Source organism: Andrena cerasifolii, chromosome 5 (assembly GCF_050908995.1).
Source record: "Andrena cerasifolii isolate SP2316 chromosome 5, iyAndCera1_principal, whole genome shotgun sequence".
NCBI lineage: Eukaryota > Metazoa > Arthropoda > Insecta > Hymenoptera > Andrenidae > Andrena > Andrena cerasifolii.
In genome coordinates, this window is record NC_135122.1 from 16737777 (window position 1) to 16757103 (window position 19327).

General features: G+C 47.7%; 1 protein-coding gene across 3 annotated transcripts in view; it reads left to right on the forward strand.

Annotated features, from left to right (window-relative positions):
* LOC143368874 (lachesin) overlaps window positions 1-19327 on the forward strand; it is a 288084-nt gene that overhangs the window by 102892 nt on the left and 165865 nt on the right. The window lies entirely within an intron of this gene.

The window sequence follows — 19327 nt, forward strand, 5'->3', positions numbered from 1 at the left end:
TTAAGGGCCCTCCAGACGCTGATACATGTTGCAGTGAAACGTTGATACATACAACACCACGCAGACGTCTTACCACATGGTGTCCTCCCCTTGTAAGTAGTCTTTGACGGAACAGTTCGAAATCCTGTTACCGAGGGAATTCCATGATATTCTTACTACAGATTTGAGTCGTAAATTTACGGTGAACGCGTCCGTTTATTTCAGCAGGATCGATCGTTCTTGACGACACTCGTTCCGCAGTACTCGTTCGTTTGTTATTTTCAACGTGATTACGCCGTCCCCCAGCCGATTCCGTGCAGCGTAACAATTGGATTCGTCGAAATTTCACACGGTCACCGCCTCACGGTATGCGCGCTACCGTCGATGAAACGTTTCCCAGGGCGTCAAGTTTCCTGCTTCTCGTATCCTTTGTCGAGAAAGAGCCGAGCTGACGGATAGCCCCGATCGCGAAAATTTCTCTTGACGAGCTGGCTGGCGTTTGTTGGAAACACGGGGATCGTGATACCAGGGCAAATAGATTTCGAGTGGTCCGTGCTGGAAAATCGCCGGGCTCTCGTAGATGGTACGTCGACTTTGGCAAAATTGAAAACTCACGTTCCCGGCGCTAGAAAAACCAATCACAGGATCAAGACTGTCCGTCCAGCAAGCGTCTGTATTTTCTGCTGCGTGACTGACGTCTAGCACCGATAGATCTTTCTCCGTGTTACGTGCAACGCGGCGGCGCTGTGAATTTTTCACCGCGGGCTTAATTATAGATATCCACCCAAGGGAGCGTAGAATTCAAGTGGCTTCGGATCCCGCTCGGCAATCTTTTCTCTTAGTTTCATCTCTACTTAATCGTGCAGCCATTTTCATCTGTCACCGCTAATTGCACTCCCGATAAGTGACAACGTATCAATTAGATCCTGTCGTGGACCTCTGGCAACTTGAAAATAGCGTTCGCGCGAAATTATCAGTCTAAAACGAGCACCGAAGCAGAGCGTATGTACATAAGTAGGTACTTCGAAGTGATTGCATCTTACAATTTTAAAATTTCCCTCGAATTCCGCAATTCATTAGGAGCGCGAAATTCAGAGGCACGTAAAGTATTAACGACAAATTATCCGCTGTTTCGGATCGTTAATTTCTCCGGACTCGTCATCGTGAAATCTCTGTAAATGCTGCGGAATATAAGCGACCGGAACAAGTCAGATCCGGAGATGAAATTGAGAGACGCTAAGCTCGGAGCATAATACATCCACAGTGCTTTTCTCTGAAATCGATTTGCCGTATCGCCGAAAGAATCCCACGATACCGCAACGGTAATGACGACCAGTGGCGTAGCAGAGCGTCGATCAGTTTCCCGTGGAGCCGTTCCGAATGGAACCGAGCCTTTCATCAAACGGTTCCCTCCATACACATTGAACGCTCTCGCCGTGGACGAAATCGAGGAAAAGAGTCGGCAAAAGGTGGAGTCCGGCGGATGGGATGCAAACAGTGTCGGTCGGGGGACGATTCGATATCGTCGGACCTTTCGAGCTGGCTCGTGGCGAGGGCCAGACATTGTATCCAATTCCTTGGAATCAGATTGAACGTGGAAACTGTGCAGCGGTCGGTGTACAGCCTGACAAGAGCTACCTGCGCCGGTAAGGCGAGACTGAAAAAGACGGTGGACGCCGTGCTGGAATCGTTCCTTCGTTTTAACATCCCCCCTCGCCCTTCCCGCTCCGGCAGTCTCTGCTCTTTCGCCGTTTCCCCGGCCTTTCTCCTCCGCCCACTTTCGCCAGCAATTCGACCGTCTCCCTCCGACGCTATTTCGATCGGGGACCGGTTATGGCAAGGGATTTTAGGACCTAATAACTGGAATTGGAGATCGGCTGCTGGCATCTCCCCGTTTCTCCATCTAGGATGAAGGAGGAGGGCGAGGGTGGAAGGCTTACGGGTTCGACTACCTTTCTACCTCCAAAAACACCTTCCCCGCTGTTCCATCCGGTTTAACGCCGCCTGGATACCCAGCACTTTGGTCGTGGGAATGCAACGAGTAGTTGGTGCCAGTGAGCATGGCTCCTCTTCGCGTGGATCACTCGTGCCATCGATCTCGCCTTGCTAGTTACACGCTGCAGTCGATCCGCGCGCGTGGACCGCTCGCCCTTTGTTCTCACACGGTTTACGAGGCTAGCCTTTATTTCGCCAGGCTGGCGGAGATATTGGCCAGCTCTTATTTCGCTCGCAGCGGCCCAAGTTCGCCGTACGTTGCCAGGGTTTATTAGGTGCACGCGGAACGTGGCGAGCTTGTATGAATAATAAGTCGCATTTGCCCGGAAGTTTGGGGCGAAAATTCCGCGGCGGGCATCTTCCGTTAGGGCACGCGTAACCGGTGACACACGTAAGCCAACGAATTCCGCGCAGGCCCCGGCGGAGCTGCTGGGAAAGCGGCGAGGGAGGAAGAGAGCTCGCTGGGTACACCTTCCAGATGGTATTAAAGTAGCCGAGCCATTGAAAGTTTAACGTGCCGTAAGCACGTGAGCTTCTCCTACGTAGTTGTATCGCGCGCATTCAGCTTTTTCTCCCCCGTCCAGGGGCCAAGATTGTACCAGAGATATGTGCGGTACGGGCCAGCAATAAATAAGCAGCATGGAGGTTTTACTCCCAGCCGGGACGGCGATATACACTATGCCCCCGTTGCCCTGTCGAATCTTCCATCCCTTACCACCACGATCGTAGCAACGTAGCTCTGCTTAGGGCGAGCGAGGAACTCGTGGACCGATCACCTTGTAGGAATAGAGTATTCTATATTTCAGGTTCTGTGTACAGTAGGGGTTACTGTGTGATCATTGATAGATCAAGACAGTATGCAGTAGAGACATGGTCTGCACAGTTTTGGACCCTGGTATTCCATATTCTGATACACCACCTTTAACTTCAAAATAAAAGAGAAACAGACATTTTTCTGCGTTGATTCTTTTAAACATATTACTACAATATTTATTTCCCTGTGTACTTACTCTCTTGGTACCGTTATTTTATGCAGTTTGGCATTCAGCCGATTTTGTAGATAGTTGTAAAGGCAATGTGATGAAACTATTTAGGCAAAGATGCAAAGTTATTGTTGTTTCAAGCCAAAACGTTGTTTCCACTTTTGTCCGAACGAAAATAAAAATTGTTTTGGAAAATTACATAGTCAATAAAGCATTTAGGGGAGACTGGGAAGGGTTGATACGTTTTTTGAGAAAAATGATTGTGTAAACGAAAGTAAATAATATTTTAATGATCTTTTTGCATATTTACATTCGACATTCTATTCTTTAACAAAAACGAACATAATTTTTTTAATTTGAAACAAAGAATGTATTAAAAAATATTATTTCGTAAATGAGGTAAAGTGTCTTAAGCCTCCCACCTTTTAGAAAGACCATAATTAAGGTTTGCAGAAGTTAATAAATATTCTGCAAGTTCTTTATTTGTAAATATTTGTGATGTTACGAAATTTGGATAAAAACTGTATTTTCGTAATTTATATATTTAAATATGTATCTAGACAATATAAAAAATGACATACACACGCAACCCAGAATATTTTCATTATTTCTCCCGGATTCACAGGCAAAATCTACGTTAGAAACTCTTTTTTTGCACAGAAAGATGCGCAGTGTAGAATTAAAAGGCTTGGCCTTTGGTCCCAACTTCTCTCTCAACTGGGCACCGATGAAATCAGCTAAGTTTCTCCCTGATCCCTCGCGTAGCTCCCAAAATCTTCGTCAAATACGTAAGAGGCTGCATGGAAAACGTCACGCGGGTTCTTCGACCTTTTCACCGAGGTTGTTACCGTCGTTCATCCTCGCAATCGCTTGCCCAGCTCCGGCGCGCTCCCATAAAACCCTGTCATTCGCCGGATCCGCGACACACCACAATAAACACTTTTCATTAGCAGCCACAATACGAGTCAGGCGTCCGCTCGTCTCCCGCCCCCCCCCTCGCGTTCCACATTTTTGCGGCCACGGAATTTCAGGGTTTCAGTGCGGCAACGGCGGCACGATAAAAATCGTAATTGGCATAGTTATTTTTCCCGCGGCTTAGGTTTTTCCCTCGCGCAACGAGCGGCCCCCCGTACCGAGGGCAAAAAGCCCTTGCTGCGGGAGTCGGTCCCCGAGCTGTCGGTCGAAAGGAGGAGTGCCTTTCTTGGCGGCAACCGCGATAGCAATTAATCGTCCGTCGATGCGGCACTTAATCATCGCGACGCCCCCGATACAACGACACTTATACCCGGGCACGGCGATCCTCTCGATACGTCATCGAGAAGTGGCAGCCGTCGGGGAGGAACTCGTTAGGATGGAGCTGTAATTTCGAATTTCTTTAGAAACTCCGGAGACACCCTCCCACCGTGGCACCGATGGGATTGCACGCCGCGAAAGAAGGGAAACAGCTGATCGCGCCGTGTCAGGGATAAGAGTTTACGCTGGAAGTTTCTAACGATACTTTTACATTATCGTCGCATCGGCTTCTTCCTCGCGCGCGAGTGCCCGCGCCTCCCGCCGAGCAGACTTAACAAAGACACACAAGACACCGGCACAAACGTGGACTACCCTCGGAAAATATTGCTGGCAACTTGGAGCTTCCTTTTTGCTCCAGTTCCGCGACATTACGCGCACAGACGCTCGAGCGCACGCTCGATGCAACCAGCCCCTCGAAGCACACCACCCTCTTGGGAATACCTACATACTCTCGGTGTATGTACACTTGGATCGAATGAACTCGGGCTTAATCTCATCGATATTTAACCATGCCTCTACTGCTCCCTAACACTTCGGGTCTGGCAGTGGTATTAGGTACTATCGCGACTCTGACGAGTCCACCTATTTCCCGCAGAAATATTCAAAGGCAACCCCTGCTTCGAACGTACCCAGACTCAAAGAAAAGTGTGCGCGTTCAGTAACATCTTACGCATATAGTGTCGAGCGACGGTCGACTGCAAACAGTAAAAGAGAAACGCCGTGGGACGGGAATCTGCGTTCGTCGGCGTCGCTTTGGGCTACTTTTCGATACTCCGAAGGAAGCGTATATCGATTCAGCCCCGTCGTCTGACTCTGACATCCTATTCCACTGCGTGGCGCGACTGCCTGCGAGCACGCGAGGCCCCACTCCCTTTCTCTCTTTCTCTCTCTCTCTTTCTCCCCCGTTCGCTCCCTTTGAGAGACAGTTCAATGGCATAAAGGTATCCGGATGAAAGGGACGCGGCTCGCAGGACGCGTCCCTTAAACGCGGATCTCTTCCGTCGGTCGTTATCGGATGCCCAGGGGAGGAAGATGTCGTCGTTCCAAGGTCGACGGAGACCGAAAAGGAGCCAGTGACGTAGCTTAAATTCCAATAATGCGAGATATGAGTAACGGCGAGCGCCGTTACACTCAAGGGCCTCCGCGATATGAGCGGCGTCCTTTTTCAACGGCCGCCACCCACACGGGGGTGCGCACCCTCGCATAAGCGTGCTTCTTCGCCCGCTCATTCCCGTGGCTCCCCGCTCCGAGCTTTTCGGGCTGGGGATATAGGGTCCCTGGAATCGGAAAGATAAAGTTCCGTCAGCGTTTTTGAAATATTCTTCTTTTAAAGCCTCCGCCGGGTCCGCCGCTGCAGCTTCGACTCGATTCCGAATAACTTCCCGCGGCCCTCCATCCCGTCCCTTTTATCCGCGGGGGGATCTCGATAAATAGGAACGTGTTTCTCCTTTCATTAATACACCGCTGTCCCCTTTTCCCAGCGACACTGTACTATCGAGGACGTCGATTTATCGAGCACCGTGCACACACGGCCCTCCCAGCGAAAGGGTTAACGATAATACGAATTGGTTTTTCAAACAGCGTCACCGGACCGTAAAAGTGACTCGACTCCTGCCGCGGCAATTTATGGACACCGTAAAACCTACCTATCGCCCGGCCCCGCGTCTCCTTTTTAAAGCAGCGAAATTACGCGCAAACGCCGGGCTTGTTTACCTTTTTCACAGCGCCCCGGTTTTTAGTTCCCTTCTCGCGCGGACATTACGTGGCCATTCTCCCGAAGGACGTTCTATATTTTTCTTCGGCCATTACCGCGCGCGCCCGCCTCTCCTCTCAGCCGGAAGTGCACTCAAAAATGCCAACCACCCTCCCTCGTCCTCCCCTTCGAACGTTTATAATGATGGGCCGGAGCACGTCGCGGTCAGAGACAATACAGCCGCGTAAGAGTCACTCGTCCGAATACGCTCGCTCGCGGCAAGAAAAACAGGTGAGCTACGGCGCTGCCTCGCGCGAGACAGGGCCGACGGGAGAGGTCGAACGGACGGAACGTTTCCAGGGGAAATTTCGCGGGGCCGCGGGCCGGCTCTGCTCGATTCCGCGCGGCAGATACGCGAATCAGTTTACGAGTCGTTATCGTTACCCGGTGTGCCATATAACCCGAGCGTAACAATACACCGCAGTGTAGTGTAGCCTCCGCTGCGAGGCAAAGCGAAAAGTGGATACGCGATTCAGCGAAGCCATTGTTCCCATTGAAGATGATCACAGAGATAATCACGCTTCGAGGCAGCCCTTCGTCGCCCCAAAAGATTCTATTTTCCCTAATGCACGAGGGTGAAGAATTGTGCCGCACACGTCTGCATAGCTACCCACGCGTGCGTTCATTCTCATAAAAATCTACCCGCGCGACTCACGGTTCCCCGAAAAACACCGCGCTCCATGCCGCGCGGCCTGGAGCTCTCTTCCGCGCTCATTGTTTGCCGGAAAATCAAACGAGACGGGCTCGCAATTGCGGCGGGGACTCGATGGATCGTGACGCGATCATGGGTCGGGTATTTTGCAGCTGTTGGTCGCCGTGTAAACAATCCGGCAACTACGGGGACGAATTAATTGAAACTTTGCGGAGTGGTGTGCGTGGGTGGCACGCTCCCGTGGCGTGTGTCTGCCTCACGAGCACCGAGCGTCCCGCAACTGTCTGGCAAGGCGCGTGCACACACGTTCGGAGCTCAAGTATCTCGGTCGGAGAACGGAGAGCGGCCCATAAATTTGCCCAAGTATCAAGCCATAAATTGAAAATGCAGGCCGCCCCAGGATCCGGGGCCGGGGGCGCAGAGAGGGAGAGGAAGTAGTTCCACCTGGTAGCGTTAGAGGGGCTCGTGTAAAAGGCTCCGCGGCAACGGCAGGGAAACGCTTCTTCGCCGGGCCATAGACGCCGTATCGACGTCGTTTCTTCGCCGTAACGACGGCTCTACGATCTAGAAAGGAAATTTCTTCCCAGCTCGTTCCGCGTCGTTGCGGTTGCACAACAAGTGCCGCAGCCTGCGCCAAAGATTTCTGGCGCGTGGGACTCCGCGCGGAATGGCTCCATACAAATACATATCGGGGGTTGCTTGATCGGCACCCGTTCGATGCTGGAAAACAGGCTCGTGCCATTTTACGGCGAGATGTCAAAGCGGGACGCGAGCCGGGGCGAGTTCTCGCGTTAGCTCGAACAATAATCATCGCGCGAGATCCGACGGTCCCAAATTGAATTTCTTCGGAAACTCGCGAAACGCGCTTATTCCTAACCGGTCGCCTAGGATTCTTAGTTTCCGCGCCAAGTTTCCCCATAACTTTCGCGAACGTCGCGTCAACTCGCGCGGCTCGTATTTAAAGTTTCCGCGAAAGTCGGCCGGGGGCATGTTGATCCCCCGGATCCGACGTCGCCCGAGAAATCAGGGGAATTTTTATTGACTCGAACAATCGAATATCCTCCGAGTCCTCTTTGCAGCTCGGGGACAGGAGTCGCTCGTCGATATTCGGATATCAGAGCCAGGGGCGAGCCAGAAGTACACTGTCCGCGGCAGTTTCTCGCGATTGCCGGCGTATATTCGTATCACCTCGCAATCCCATCCAGCCGTCCCTTCAATCCTTTCGTTTCCCATCTCTGTCCGCGGTAATACCAATTCAGCGTCCTCAATGTCCCAACTTCTGCTCATGTCCCCATTTCTGATCATTTCGTATTTTTCTTATTATTATATGCGTTACGTTTGTAATATAGTGGCAACAAATTAATTCTAAATTATTTAAACATTTACGCGAGTGTTGCACGAGCTTGGGTCAATATATACATCGCAATGTTTCGTGAACAGAAATACGGACATTTAGAGCATTATATATTTAATTACAAATTACTAATTAATCAATTACTCTGCAAATTTTCATCGCAAACAAATTTTTCACACCTTTATGACGAGTTACCTCTTAAATCAACAGAAATTGGGACATTCACCTTACAATGTATAAGTAATTCGCTCCGCACGCGTGGCGCGGAAGCACAGTGGGGAAATTTTGCGATTTTATGGCCAAAACTGTAGAAATAAAATTTTTGAATTTTACAAATTTAATACAAATGTCAATTGAAGAACTATATCTATTTTCGTGGTCAAAACCTGAAAACTTATTTTTAATTTATAAAATTCGGCACTTTTTCGTTCTAATATCTGAGAAACTAAATTATCCGAAAAACAGTTACTTACACAAATTACGAACGATAAAGATTTTTTTATTATTTACATTTATACACTTTTTTCTTTGTCAGAGCATGCCTCTGCTTCTGACGACAAACAAACATACATAATACAAACAATCAAACAGAGGATCGAAGTTGAATAAAATCGTTTAAAAAAGAATATATAGAGCATTATATATTTAATTACAAATTACTGATAGTTAAACATCCTGAAATATCTTTCTTAAATAGTTTTCGAATTGCTTGATTTATTATTGAAGAATTAATCTATTACTCTGCAAATTTTCATCGCAAACAAATTTTTCACACCTTCTTTATGACGAGTTACCTCTTAAATGAGCAGAAATTGGGACGTTCATCTTAAAGAGAAAAGGCGAGGACGATCCGCGCACCGGTCCCGCTGAAAATGGCCATCCGCGCGTTGCGACGGTTCCCATCGCCGTCTTCTGGATGCCCCGACACCTCCGTCGTTTCCGATTGTACGGTCAGCTTATAAACTGAACCAGTCGGACGGTTTGCGGCGGTTGTGATATTCCATTGATCGCGCTGCTACACCTGTACCTGCGCTTCCTGACGGCGGCCCTTTGTGCGGGCAGCAATTACGGTTAAATTCCGCGGAACTCGACTTACGCGCCAGCCAAATGGCCATTTCGACGCAACATCCCCGCCGTCCTCTAAACTAAGTTACCGAGTTTTATTTATTTGCGCTCGCCGGTTAGTCGGCTTGATGCTGTCCGTTTCTCTGAAGTGGGAGGCGTCGGATTTTTCTGCTTTTCGTTGCGATCAGCGCTGTTTGACATAGACGATACCAGGGTACAGCGGAGTGGCTTGAATTTAGTAAAGCCTTTATTAAGAATTTAAAGAAAGCCCGACGTGCATGCCACTGGCAGAGGTTCGGTGAAACGTGCCGCGGTATACACCGCTTGGTGGTCCTCTTTGCGGCTTCAAGTCGAATTCTACCTGAGTTAAATCAGAATGAAATGCATCGGCGCTCTTTCTCCTTCTGTCGGTGGTAGTCGCTAGCGTGTTCGTTACTGTTGCCCTCCGCGCGGTTCCGTAAAAGGATTGTTTGCTAAGTGCAGCTGCTTTTACCAGGTCAACGTTAATATTCATTTAGACAATTCGATTTCCACCTGCAGCTACTACGTAGACTTTTTTTCCCCCGTCACGGTTCGACTAACGGATTTCTGATTTATCGCCAGCGATCCATCGATCTGATCAATGCCGCTGGACCGCGCTGGTCGCCAGATAAAATTCAAATTTTATGCACCGGAACCGCGCACTGCAGTCGCGCGAGGAAATTTTCGCTCCGAACTCGTGTGAACGCGTTATTCGCCGTCCCTATCCGTTTCGCCTTTTAGCCGCAGAGATTTTTGAAACGCTTTTTCGCGCGGGAATATGTACGTGTAAGCGCACCGACCGTCCCTTCCGCCCTGCTATAAATGCTCGTAATGCACGCAGCCGTGCGTATCTGTGTGAAACGTGTCGGAGGGCCCCGCTGCTTGCTCCACACGTTGCACCCGTTTTTTCCCTCCCACGACCCGCGCTTTCCGAAATACCCGACGCGTGCCCTGAATGCACGCGAGGCCGGCGGAAAGACACGGGTACTGGGGTGGAGCGGGAAGCAGGCAGATCGGGATAAAAGTAATAACGCAGGAAGGAGCGTGGAAGGAAAGAAGGAATAAGGGTTGAAAGGGGGGAGGGAGATCGTACAGAGGTAAATACTCGACTGTACCGCGAACAGTAGGCATGGAGAATAAACGGAAAGTAGAATAGAGATTAAGGTAGCCGTGAAGTAGCGTAAAGGGAGGACAAAGGGAGTACGTTATGAATACATCGGGAGAACATATTGTCGATTGAACGAAAAGGAGAATGACGTGGTCGGTGGCGGGAGGAGGAAAGGCGGGCAGGAAGAGTTGTGAAGCTGTAAAACGGGGGCACGCAGAGCGACTCGAATAAAACCTCGAATGTTTCGGAACGTAAAGCACGAGGAATGACGCGGAAATCGGCGTGCATACGATGACGCGTATTTTGGCACACGAATTGCAAATGAGCGGGTATCATGGCTGCCCTGCGAGCACCGAATGTGGTCTGATTTTTATTGTCTCCCTCGGTGGGTGGTTTTTAATTCTTTTCTGAATCGATGGGGACGGGTGAATGTAGCGAGGCACGGGATAAACTGCATTGGACAATTCGATCATGTCCCGCGGATTTATTCAGAAATCGATCGGCAAGTCGTTTGGCCCGTGAACTACACTCGACATTGTTTTATTACGTCCCGTCGCGGACTGACTCTCGTCCGCTGCGCCCATTAAGGGGTTATACCTTGTCAGGCGGCCGAAAAGAGGCGAATGTTTGTGAATTTTTTTTGAACAAGCGGAAACATATATTGTTACAGAACTTTTTGCGCTTAAAAGAGCAACGTTTAAAGAACATTTGCTAATTTTTTCGTAGAAAAATAGTTAGGTTTATAATAAAGTAACAACCGACATCCAAGAAGCATTTTTAAAAATTTGCTTTTGCGGTGAGCACTGCCATTCGGAACCAGATTATCTAAAATAAAAAAATAAACAAGATTTCGTTAGTATATTAATGTATCCTCAGGTTGACGGAGAGAATTTTCCGAAATATTAATTTTAAACAAAATGGCGGCTATTTAAAATTGAAATCCTGATTTTTTCTGCGTGTTTTTTGCACGAAAGTCAGGATTTCAACTTTAAATAGCCGCCGTTTTGTTTTAAATTAATATTTCGGAAAATTATCCCCGTCAACCCGAGGATGCATTAATAAACTAACGAAATCTTTTTTATTTTTTGATTTTAGATAATCCGGTTCCGAATGGCAGTGCTCACCGCAAAAGCGAATTTTTAAAAATGCTTCTTGGATGTCGCTTGTTATTTTATTATAAACGTAAATACTTTTCTACGAAAAAATTACCAATTGTTCTTTAAACGTTGCTCTTTTAAGCGCAAAAAGTTTTGTAAAAATATACGCTTCCGCTTGTTCAAAAAAAATTCACAAATATTCGCCTCTTTTCGGCCGCCTGACTAGGTATAACCCCTTAATTAATCGCAAGCTGGAGTCGCTCTCGGCGCGGGGCGAAATTAGCCGAACGGCTCGAAGCGACGGACGCGCGGTTGGAAAGTCAACAGGAGTAGGTATACGCGCGCAGGCATACATAGAGGACCGCGAGGATCGCGAGACCACTCGTGCTTCCTCGCGTCGAACGAGTTCCCCCAAGCTTTGACGTGGCGCTCGTCAAAGGCATGCCGATGCGAGGCGGTGCGTACGCTCTTTGTGCCCGAGATAAATAAAAAGGGAGCGTAATTTCGCGGCTCTTGTCGTCCCCGCCGCTCCGTTTCCGCTAACCGATACGCATTAAGTACACGGAGCCCACGCACCCGTCTGTTTCGCAGAAGACCCAAAACGATTCGCCTGTAGCCGCGGCTCAAAGCCTTTTGTGTCTGCCTCTCCGAGTAACGACGGGCTGAAGCCTTGAAACTCGCCTCCCAGCCCTAGTCAGCCATCACTCCCCGTTCAAACCCTTTCCAGCCCCCTTTCGTGGGGTTGCATCTTCATCTCTCTTTCCGTCTTCTCCTCTCTTCCTGTTTGCACGCCGCGCCGGAAGACGCGGGTCGGACGCAGCGATATTACTGGAGATTAATCACATCCGCATTGTTGCCACCCCTTTTGTCGTACGTGGGGTGACAGCCCGCCACGATGTAACCGCGATTAGTATCCCCGGCCAGCTAACTGCCTGACGAACTTATCAGCAGACTATTGGGAGCACGCCGCTGCCGATCAGGATGACAGGCTCGATCCACTTTCACTCCATTAGCAATCACGCTGGAGTGATTCCAGGACACCAGATCGACCGATACCTTCTTTGTTAGGCCGCGTGCAGACTTGAGCACGAACGCGAATCAGGCAAGCCGAGGCAGACCCGAATGCCTCGGGCTGGACAAATTCAGATTTTTCGTTATGTGCGCCCCGCGCGAGGTAAGCTAAGGCAAGCTGAGGAAAGTTTTGTAACATCATAGAGGACACGTGTTATTTATAATAACGGAAAGTAAAGAATAAATTTTTATGTAATTTATGGTATTCGTTGAAACGACTCGGATCGGAGCCGCCGTTGGCAGCGAAAGTGTTAAAAGTAGAAGGAATGTTTTAGGGAGTTAGGACAATTTTTTTTCAAATTATGTGACTTCTCTTTCATGAAAAAAAAATGTAGGTTCCTCAAAACAGATGTTTCAATGTGCAATAAAAGACCAGCATTTATGATATTCTCTAGAAGCTATAAAATATTGAATACACATACATCCAATATTAAGAACAGATTCAATCTCTTTTTGATATTTAAATATACATACAATATTTATTCTAGATTAAGAAGCAAATATTTTTTCCAAATATACTGGAAATATTCATTTTATATTATGAAAAAATATATTTTTTCAAATGTAAAGTAAATATTTATTTCACATTTTCTGAATATTTACTTTACATTTCCTAAACATTTAGTTCACATTTCCTGAATATTTATTTTTACATTTCCAGAATATTTGCTATATATTTTTTGAATATTTCTTTGATATTCCACGAATATTTAATTTATATTTTCAAAACATATATTTCACATTTTCAGTATGTCTATGTAATATTTGGAATCATCATTTTTGTCATATTAAAAAGTGTGGCCAAAAAAACATTTTTTTAATATTTGAAAAAAACATTTTTTTAATATTTGAAAAAAATATTTCACCAATATTTTGTTCTACTAGGGCAGATATTTAAAATGAGCCACACGCGTTCTTTTACGCAAAACTAAAACTTTGCAGGCGTTCCTAGTAATATCACCATCAAAATTGTAGTACAAGAACAGATTTATTTTTTAATTTTTAGCGGATTTTAAATTAGTTCTTACTGCATTTTTAATAAAACTGTTCAACATTAAATTTGTTTTATATATTTGTTATAAACTACAACGCAGTAGTAACGAAAATATGCGGTCCCACTTAAAATTCGTGTTTCCAAAAAAAAAACATAAATAAACACGTATAAAAGTAGGTTCTTTCCCTTGCTTTCGCCGCGGCGCGTCCTGCCTCGGAACAACCCCCGCATTGAGCACGAATTAATTTTTTTCGACCGATAGCGTGCGGAGAACAGCCCCTAAGTAGTCAGCGGCGAACGGCTCCGAGCAATTCACCCACCGACGTGCGACACTTGCATACGAATTCTGCCTCGGCTTGCCTCATTCGCGTTCGTGCTCAAGTCTGCACGCGGCCTTACGCGGAACCCGGCGTGGCCCCTCTTCAACCCCATGGTCTTACTCTCGAGGAAAGGCGAGGAATATCGGCGGAGGGAGGTTTTACGGTGTCGTAAAGAACAACAGAGTTCCTCAAGTTCAAGCCATGCGAGAGTATCGATCTGGAATAATACGAGCCACTAGCCGCAATAAGTGCCATAAACTCGGGCGAAGGAGTCTCGAGCGCGCGGCCGAAACTTCCATACGAATGATCCATCGCCCTCGTAGTCGATCGGTCCGCGGGCCTTCCGAATTCTCGATCGCGCTGCGACGAGTAGCGTGCGGCCAGGACGCTCGTGCATACAAAGCAGCCTGCTCTTTTTACGACAGTTGATTCCTGGGTGCGCGCGTGACGCCTCGCGCGTATGCCTTTTCGCGTCACGATCCGCAGTAACGGGCAGGCTTGGTGGCCTGTAAACGAAGCCCGTACGAGTGCGTTGTCCCGCCACCGTCTACACTCGTCCCTCCTCGTAAATTCTTGATGCTTTCGTCGCAGCGCGACCTTACCGTTCTTCCACGCGATGCCTCTCGACTCGAGAGGAAGAATCGCGCAGTGGCCCAGGTGGCTAGCCAACTTGCTGCTGCGGAGTAACGATTAACCAAAAATCCCACCGATTTCAACCACTGCGCACACCCTCTTCGCCCTGCTCCCGTCTTTCGAGACGTTCTCGGCACTCGGGACACGCCTCTTTGTCTTCATCTGGACTTGAAAGTAGCGTCGTTCGCACCCGCGCGAGAGGAGTACCTCTTTGGAGTAGGTTCTGTCTTTGTCGCGCGTAAGAACGTAACTTGATTAAAACTTGAAGACGAGAAACGTAAGGGAGGAGAAGAAAGAGCAGCGGGAAACGAGGAGGCGAGGATGGGAGCTCGGCGTTGCAAGGACGGTTTAAATGGTATTCAGTGTTTTCGAGACAAATTGATGCCGGCAGGGTGGGAGAGATAAGCTGGGAAACGAGAAACTGAAGAGAGACGGTGTACAGTTTGGACGCGATGATATCAACGGCGCGAGAGGCTGAAATTGGGAGCGGTAAGAATTCGCCCAGCTTCCCGCCGCGTTACTTCCTCCTCAGCCGCCATTCCTTCCGAGCCGGTGCCTGAAATGCCGCCGCAATTCCGCGACTTCTAGATTCGAACCAGGGCGATGAATATTCAGGCGCCCTGGCATCGACGTGTTCGCCAGGAGACAAGCGGTGTTCACGCGTGGCACACGCGACTTGGTAAATCAATTAAAGTGCTCCTGTTGCTCGCTCTTAAATCGTCCCCGAACCGAAGAAACTGCTGCGATCTAAGTAGCTCCCCGCGCTAGTCGATCTTTCCTCCCCGGCGCGCACAGTGTTACGCGTATATGGACAAAAGTTTCAATGTTACCCATAACTTCTGCTGAATTTACTAATTTGTTGTCAAAAGCGATACTAGAAATTCGTTACAAATTTCGGGGCATTTTTTCAAACACGTGCCATTGGCAGAATATTTATGCTTTTCATTTGGTTTTTATAACTTGTGTTTAATACTGGCATACCTTCAAAACTGCCGAGTCAGTTTTTTACAGTACTAACAATTTGTACTAATTCTTTATGTTAAATGTTTATCAACTTCGATGGGACTTTGAAAAAAAAAATACCAAAAAATACCTCCGTGATTTTTTGTATATTAATTTAGGGATCATTAAACTTTATATCAACTTCACTTTGTGTCAATTTCAACTGCTCGAATTTGCACGAAACTAAAATTTAAGTGTTTTTTAGTGTTAATTTTTTAACCTTTGTCGCGAAAATCCGCATGCTCTAAAGTCTAAACAACCGCTTCAATTTTTCACGCATTCCCGATAAACTGATACAAATATTTTTCAAACAAAAGTTAGTCAGTAATCACGTGACAACAAACTGTAACCGAAAAAATTGGCAAAAACCTTTTTATTTACTAAAAAATTAAGATCGCTTTAATTTTCTAAATGTAATTTTACTTTATCTTTTCCATCGATCCATGCATCTTTGTATCCTCTTCAAAAAGTATTAGGGTACTTGGGTCGAAAACTGATTAATTCAGAAGTTATGCGTTCTGTCCCGGCCGCCCGTATACTTCGACACACTGCGAACCCACTTGCCGGAGAAAGCCGCTTGCGCTGCTCGCCGCCCCTTGTTATTTCTTGCGAGTTATTGGAAATTTATGCGCGACGACTGCCGCGAAAGCGAACGGGGAGGCTCCGCGATCGATCGGGATTATTCGTTCCCGAGGTGACTTCCCTTTTCGACGATCAGCGCGCGGGACAATCTTTCGCGCCGATCGGGAAACTTCACCTCGTTAAAGTCGAATCTGTTTGTTACGCGGCTATCATAAAGTTCGGAGGCTCCTCGCCCCACCCTCGCCCCTCCCGGCTTCTTTAAACGCGGCCGTCGTTCGAGTCCGAAGTTTCCATTCGTTTCGTATCAGCTGGCGCGAAAATTCGGTTGACGGTACCCTGGGTCCTCGCTCGGTAACGTTCGGTCCGACGTCTGTTTCTCGCTGATGGGTTAAATGAAATTCGGCGGAGGTTCGAGCCCGTAATTGCAGGGGAACGGAGCGGGGCGAGGGTTAATTGTGCATCCGCGAGATAACTCGTGCCAAAGATGAGAAGCTCACGGGGCCAGAATTTATACGCACTCGTTTACGCCGATTGATCATACGCTCCGCGGAGCGAAAATACGTCACGCCAAAGTACCGCTAAATTACTCAAGTGTTTCGCGAGTGTGCACTCGAGAAATTGCAGGATGCACGGGCCCGTGCTCGCTGTGCCTTGCTCACGGCCGCGCCACCGACGCCGATTCGCAATCGTTGCGCCAGTTCGTCGACTGCGTCGTTAAAAGGACACTCGGCTCTTTCCTTTCAAACTTCTTGCAGCTCCCGCCGTCCCTTACGCCGCCGCCGAGCGGATTCCTTCGCGTGACTTCTTCTCGCGTGCGCATTAACGAGGGGACGACGAACGTCGACGTCGCAAAGTGATTTTTCATGCGGCGGCCGCTCTCGGGATTCTCGGTTAAATAAATTAAAATAACCGCCTGCCACGCACGAACATTACGCATCGATTAACCCGCGCTTACAGTGTTTCTTCTCTCACTTTACGCCTAATACCCGGGATCGATAGTGTCACGGCCAAGACTGCTATTTTTACGAGAGATGGCTAACAAGTTTCCCTCATTAAGAAACATGCTGTTCAACCGTTTGAGAGATTAGGAACTCTGAATCACGCCACCGGTGGGCTCGCGTGTCTTTAATCGGTCTCGGTGCTGTTTGTTAATCCGCGTCACGTGCTCTTGACTGGCACTCGAGCCTCCGCCCTCGAGGACAGAACTTTATAACAAGTAGAGTTTAGCATGGCATTATAAAAAGTATTACCCCGTCCGCGGTTTCGTCACGATTTCCGTTCCGTCTCGTATAAAAACGGGGTATGTAGGTACGGTGGTTGTCCTTCGCAGCATCGATCGTGACTTTTGAACTTAGAAGTTCGCCGAATGCCGCGCGAATATTTCTTTCCATGTATGTACCGTCTGCTTGATTTATTTACACCGTTATGCAGATATCACTCCAGAAAGGAGGACAATCGCGGTGCCTCCCGGAGACTTATTATTATTATTATTGAAAATAAACGGGCATTGCCCAATACAAAGCGTAATTGCAACGACGTCATAGGATTTTCCTGACACAATAGTCTGAGTAGCTTCGCCCTAAAAGAGGAGGTATTACCTGAAAAAAATCGACACGGTCTATGTAGGATCTAGAACTGATTATTAAGCGATTGATCGGGTCAAGTGACCCATATTTTGATTTAAATTTGCGGGGCATATAGATCAATGAGCCTCATTAGTGCAGAACAATTAATTTCGCTGTTAATGATTTTGTATACACAGAAAGGACGTGTCAGTTACAGTTCTGCGTAACATGTTTAGCTTAACAAGTGTCCATGCAAAATCACGATCCCAGACAGGCCTGTGAATGTGTAATTTATATTCTGCAAACCGCAGAAACCTATGCCGCACCCTTTCCAGTTGAGTATTATATTTAATTGAATTGGGCGACCATACGACGGATGCGCACTCTAAATGAGGCCTGACTAAGGATATGTACAATAACTTTACAGTACTTATATTTACAAAATCAGCAGAGAAACGTTCTATGAACCCTAAAGTCTTCAAGGCTTTGTTTCAGCGAATTCGGTATCTCGCACTGACTCTGTGCGGGTGTCAGAAAATGAGTTGGATTGGTTGCTTCTGATAGAGACGAAGATAACTATAAGAATCAACCAATTCGAGACATTTCCTGGCACCAGCTCAGAGTCAGTGCGAGGTACCGAATTCGCTGTTAGCGATCACTGTATAGTGTTTGGAAAAATCTAGCGTGGATGTGATATGAACCCCGAGGTCCTTAATTTCATTTACTTCAGTCAGGAGAGCATTCTCCAGTCTATACGGATAAACAATTGGTTTCATATTACGAGAGAACCTCGTGACGTGACATTTGGAAAAGTTAAGGGAATAGGATGGAGTGATCCACTGAATCGAAGGCTTCACTAAAATCTGTGAAGATACAATCGACCTGCAGGTTAGATTCCAAGCTGGTGGCAACATAAGGTCAAAGTCCCTATTTCTAATCACGTCCCGATTTCTGCTCGGTACGCATATTTTGCATTTAATGTAAAAAGTTAAATAATATATTAATTGTAAAAATCTCATTGTAATTAATTCGCAGAAAATACTTGATTTTCGAGCGATCCGACTGCTTAAGTAGCCCCCTTAAGTATAATAAATATCGGGACTTTTCTCGATCAACGTATCGTTGGTTAACGAGCGAACTTCCAGAGGCTGGAGTGAATGCGGAGAAGGACTCGGAAATTTTCCTCCCCCTCTGGCTCTGTAAGTAGACACAATTGCGGTGGTAACTCGAGGCAAAGTGCAACTGCACCTGGCACAATTCGAAACATTCCAGCGAGGCGATGGATAACAATCCGAGCTATCCCTCGCCCTTCCCCTCCTCGCTCCTACCCTCCTTTCATCGATTCCTCTGCCTTTTGCCTTTCACCGAAGCCGGCATCCCTCTCGCGACTCCTCCTTCCCCTGACAAACGGAAGGATTTTAAACAACTCGAAGCGAAGCTGACGCGTGGAACGAGCAATTGTGTCTAATTGAAAGACGCCGCCGTCCCCGAGTGGAAATTTCATTCGACCGTTTTAGCAATCAGCCATCCATCCCCCTCCCGGCCGTCCACTTTCCTCCGGTCGCTCGGCGAAAAATTGCGCGCCTAATTAAGTTACGCAACTTTTAAGTACGTCACTTAGCGCCCCTCAGCGGCACGTGAATAATCGCCGGGGAAATATCTGGCGTTGTTCGCAGGCGAGGTATAACATTATATTCCTCGCCATTGTTACTCCCCTATCGAATCCGTCGTTACTTTCATCAGTGCCTTTTTACAACCCGAACGACGTCCCCCGTCACGACCGTCGGGGGCTCGAAATCTCGATCACGTGTCGCGACACGGTTTTCTGATAGGCGGGACACGCGACGTCTCGCGAATGAG